Below are 5,184 nucleotides of genomic sequence, written 5' to 3'. Positions count from 1 at the left end.
CACTTCCCTCTTCACTTCCTTGCTCACTTCCTTCATCATCCTCTTCTTCTTCTTCATTAACCTCTTCATCAATGCTATCATCAACAAACTTATCATCGACAACCTCATCGTCACCCGAAATCTCACCCCTAGATGCACTTGGAAAGAAGACTTCCCTATCCGTCCAATAGGCAAAGGACATGAAGGATCAAGTAGTCCTTGCCTAGCTAAATGAAGGAGGGGTGGATATTGGGCTAAGTATGCATCTTCCCGATCCTTAAAAGCTTGTTTATGCATCTCTTGCATAAGTAGAGTCATGTAGTCATTGCTTGCTTTAACACCTTCGGGTTTGAACTCGTGATACTTGAAAGGATAGGGTGGTGTGACAATGGAGGAGGAGGGCATTTTAATTTCACCCCTTCGTTGACGGATGGTGTATTCGGCTTATTTTGAGAGGGGAAGAAGGTAGTTGGTCCGATGGACACTCAAACGGCATATCTTGGAAGGCAAAGTAAAAGATCTAGCCTCATTGGTGAGCCACCCATATTTGGTGTCAAGAGGGTTATGAGTGACCCACTTGTACTTGTTAATCATGGCATTCATGTCAATGAGATAACCCCCCTTTTTCGCCACATACTTGCTATCCTTGTTGAAATTCGGATCAAAGTACTTAGCCAAAAGAGTGACTAGACCTCCATTTACAATAACAGTGGTGCCTTGCTTTCCACAATCAACATTTAGCCATCTTTCCACCAAAAGCCTTAGAGAATTGAAAGGCTTGGTGAATTCCCTTCCAATATTTAAGGCCGACTCAAGAAGAACACAATCGAGCTTGGTAAAGTGGTTAGTGTCTTTTCTTGCAATGATAGTATTCCCGATGACCTTGTGCCACACTCTAATGCCCGGATGGCGGACTAATAGAGCGCGACTAGCATGATAGTTCTCAAATTTCCTCCCGGAAATCGCCTCCCAAAGAGGAGCGGGGTCATACTTTTCGGGATTCTTGAAATAACTAGGTGAATCACTAAGACCCAATACTTTACCCAATTCATCAAAGGTGATGCGCCTACTCACATTAGCAAGGCGGAACTCGATGTTTTCTCTAGTCTCTACCTTAGTAACTTTCAAAGAACTCAAGAATTCTAAGGTAAGGGAGGGGTATGTCAATTCTCTTGTAGCAAACAATTTTCCCAACCCCATGGCTTCAAAGAAGGCTTTTGTTTGTTCAAGGACACCCAATTTATTCAAGGCATCTTCACATATGAATTTGGTGGATAGAAAGGATTTTCTATCATACTTGGCAAATGTATTCTTGTAGGAGTTAGAAATGAAAATTACCTCCGGATAGTTTGATAATTGAGCGATTTCCGGAGTTGTTGATGTTGTTGCTTCCAAGGGAGGTTGTTGTTGTCGAACTTCCAAGTTTGAACTAGCTACCACCATAGCCAATGAGGCTTTCTTTGATTAAAGACTTTTTTGTCTTGTTGAGAGTGCATTTTCCTTAGGTGCCTTTGTTGATCCTTTTGTTCTTGCCATTGATGATTTAACCAAGAAAAGAGTGAAAATCTTCAATTTCCAATTATACCCAAATTTATTTTAAGATGAAAGGCTTTGCCTTTATAATTTCAAAAATCGACTCAAAGGTTGAAGATTTTGGTGCTTGGTTTGGTTTTTGTTGGAAGATGAGTGATTAATTGTTGTTAGAAGGAAGTTTGGATTTGATTTTGTTGAATTTGGTTGAGGAAATCTTGTTTTGGTGATGGAGAGGATGAGGGTTTTGAGTTTTGGGGTTTATGGGTAGTGTTTTGAATGAAGGAATGAATAAATGAATGTAGGATGGGGTATTTAAAATACCCGAAAATTTTTGAATTGCAGGGGAAGACGGGCGTCTTTCCTTCGGGACGCTCGGATTCTGCCTCTTTTTGGTCCAGGATTCTCGCCTAAAGACGGGCGTCTTTCAGCAAAGACGCTCTGATTTATCGACTGCAGGACGAGCGTCTTCTGCTCAAGACGGGCGGATTCTCAGACAGTGAGATTTCTTGTTTTTCACAGGCAAAAAGACGGGCGTCTTTCCTTCCAAGACGGGCGGATTTCTGAAGACGAGCGTCTTCTTTACCAGGACGATCGGATTCTTCAACAGTCCCAAAATTTCAAATTTTCGATTCGGATGGACGGGCGGATTTTGACAAAGACGCCCGGATTGCCTGAAGACGGGCGGATTCCCATGAAGACGCTCGGATTCTCCCTGTTTTTACCGGGATTCAGTCCATCCGTGCACTTGCATATCCCGTGTCATTTTTCATTCTTCAAATCCCGTGTTCTTCATTGTAGGGGCACTACTAAGGCATGAATAGCCTAGGCAATTTCTATCCCCACACTAAGCTAAAGCACTACACATCAATTAAATAATTAGTCCCTCCCTCACTTCTCTCGAAAATGATAATTATCTTGATCAAAGCATAAAAATCCAAAAATGACAAAAATGCAATGTAAGAATTAAAATGCGAGTTAGGGGGTTAGAAATATTTAAAAATGGTGGTTTAGGGAGGACTCCACCAAACTCTCATCCTTAGTGAGATGTCATGGGGGCATGTCCAAGGTGTTGTTGATGTTGCTCAACACCTTGAAAAAGTAGTCAAAAGCTTGTTCGTTATCAAGATAAAGATCTTCAATAGACCTTTACCCTTGTTGTCGGTCTTGATCGATAGCATTACCAATATAGGGATTGAAAATCCCTTCAAACTCATCGTCCCAAAGACCACAAACTTCATCTACTTGATCACTAAAGATCTCTTGAGTTGATAGAGACAACTCTCCCACTTTCTTGTCTTGGCCAATGAGGCCATCCTCTTCATTGCTTGACTTTGGTGAGCTTTTCAAGCTCTCTTTGTTACAATTCACTTGCTCTTTGAATGGAGCATCTTAAATTTTCTTCTTCCATTGGAATTCCGACTTCTTCCTATCATCCTTTCGGCTATAATGATCAACCATAAAACATGGTTCATGCAAACGGGGAGCTCTCATGGTCTTGTCAAGATTGAAAGTTATGCTCTCATCTCCCACTTCTAGAGTGAGCTCTCCATGCTTCACATCAATCACCGCACCCGCGGTGTGTAAGAAAGGTCTTCCTAGAATGATTGGAATGTTGGAATCTTCTTCCATGTCAACAATGACAAAGTCCACCGGGATGAAAAATTTCCCAACTCTTACGGGAACATCTTCCCATATCCCTAATGGTGTCTTCGTTGATCTATCGGCCATTTGGAGTGTGATATTGGTGCATTTAAGCTCTCCCATCCCTAGCCTTTTACTCACCGAGTACGGCATAACACTCACACTAGCCCCTAGATCACATAAGGCTTTGTTGATTGTGGTGTCGCCAATGCTACCCCGTATTGAGAAGCTTCCCGGATCTTTGAGTTTTGGAGGTGAACTCCCTTGAAGTATTGCACTACTGACCTTAGTGAAGGCGATTGTCTCAAGCTTCCGGATTGACTTCTTCTTTGTGAGGATGTCTTTCATGTATTTTGCATAGGCCGGCACGTGATTGATTAATTCCGTGAAAGGAATTGAGACTTCCAAATTCTTCACAATTTCCATAAATTTTCCAAGTTGGTCATCAAATTTGGGCTTGGCTTGACGACTTGGAAAAGGAAGTCTAATCACAATGGACTCCTTCTCCTTGACCTTGTCTTCATTTTTCTTTGAAATTTCTTCTTTTGATGGTTCTCCATCCTTGGAGTTTTGCACAATTTCTTCTTTGTCACTAGCTTCCACAACTTCATCCTCAACTTGCTTCTTTGGTGCTTCATACCTTGTACCACTCCTCTAGTGAATGATACTAACCGTTTCATGTCTTGGGGGATTACTTTAAGGTGGTAATTGCCCTTTTTGTCTTTGTGAGCTTGAAGATGCTAGTTGAGTTAATTGGGTTTCCAACATTTTGGTGTGAGCTAGGATGTTGTTGATGGTGATTTCCTTTGCTTGACTATCCTTTTGCATTTGAGTGAAAAACTCTTATTGATTCTTTTGCATTTGGAGGACCACTTTTTGAACATCAAAACCTTGGTCATTTTGTTGATTGTATGGAGTTTGATTTTGGTAACCTTGGTTTTGGTTGTAAAAGGGTCTTTGATTTTGGTTTCTCATGGGAGGTGGGGTGCATGTTGGTTGAGGGTTTTGAACATTTTGGCTTTTGTATGAGAGATTTGGATGGAATTTGGTGTTTTCATTGTAATAGTTTGAATAAGGGGTACCACTTTTGTATGCTTGGAAAGCATTCACTTGTTCATTTGTTCCCCTACATTCACTTTGGTCATGTCCCAAAGTTCCACCATTCTCACATATCCCACTTGGGATTGATGAAGATGCCGTCATGGCATTAGCATGATGCTTTGGTGATTTTGAGGCTTCTTCAAGTCTAGCCATAGCATTTTCAAACTTCAAATTGATGGTATCAATGTGAGCACTAAGTTGAGCACCCAATTGAGTAATGGAGTCCACTTCATGCTTTCCTCCTCTAGTAGCCTTGCGAGGTCTACTATATTGTGAGTTATGGACCGCCATTTCCTCAATTTTGTTCCAAGTTTGATTGTCATCAACTTCGGTGAACATTCCATTTGATCCCATGTTGAGAATGTTCCTTGAATCTTCATAAAGACCGTTACAAAATTGTTGTACCAAGAACCACTCGCTAAGTCCATGATGAGGACATGAGCGACAAATTCCCTTGAATCTCTCCCAAGCTTCATACAAAGATTCTTCATCCCTTTGCTTAAAGCCCGTAATTTGAGCTCTTAGCATGTTAGTCTTTTCCGATGGATAGAACTTTTTGTAGAAAGCTAGAGCCAACTTTTTCCAAGAATCAATTCCGAGAGTAGCCTTATCAAGGCCTTTCAACCATTGTTTCACGGTGCCAATTAGAGAAAAAGGAAATAAGACCCATCGAATTTGGTCTTGAGTTACACCGGTTTGAGAAATCGCATCACAATAGTCACAAAAAGTCTCCATATGAGAATGAGGGTCTTCACTAGGCATCCCCCCAAATTGGCTTCTTTCGACTAATTGGATAAATGCGGATTTGGTAATGAAATTTCCGGTTAGATGTTGTGGTGTGGGAGTACCATTGGGTAGGTTCTCCTCGGTGGGTACGGAATGTGACGAAAACTTAGGCATTGTGGGTAGATTTTGTGTTGGGTTCTCCTC

At 41.4% G+C, this 5,184-nt stretch overlaps 1 non-coding gene across 1 annotated transcript; it reads left to right on the top strand.

Moving 5' to 3' along the window:
• The first annotated feature begins 4,675 nt into the window (after positions 1-4,675).
• Positions 4,676-4,782, top strand: LOC141626088 (small nucleolar RNA R71). Its single transcript, XR_012535814.1, has one exon. It is a non-coding gene; the product is annotated as a small nucleolar RNA R71 (small nucleolar RNA).
• Positions 4,783-5,184: the final 402 nt, after the last annotated feature.

The sequence above is a fragment of the Silene latifolia genome, chromosome X (assembly GCF_048544455.1).
Source record: "Silene latifolia isolate original U9 population chromosome X, ASM4854445v1, whole genome shotgun sequence".
Lineage (NCBI taxonomy): Eukaryota > Viridiplantae > Streptophyta > Magnoliopsida > Caryophyllales > Caryophyllaceae > Silene > Silene latifolia.
The sequence above is the reverse complement of the archived record's forward strand: the minus strand, read 5'-3'. Positions and strand labels throughout refer to the sequence as shown.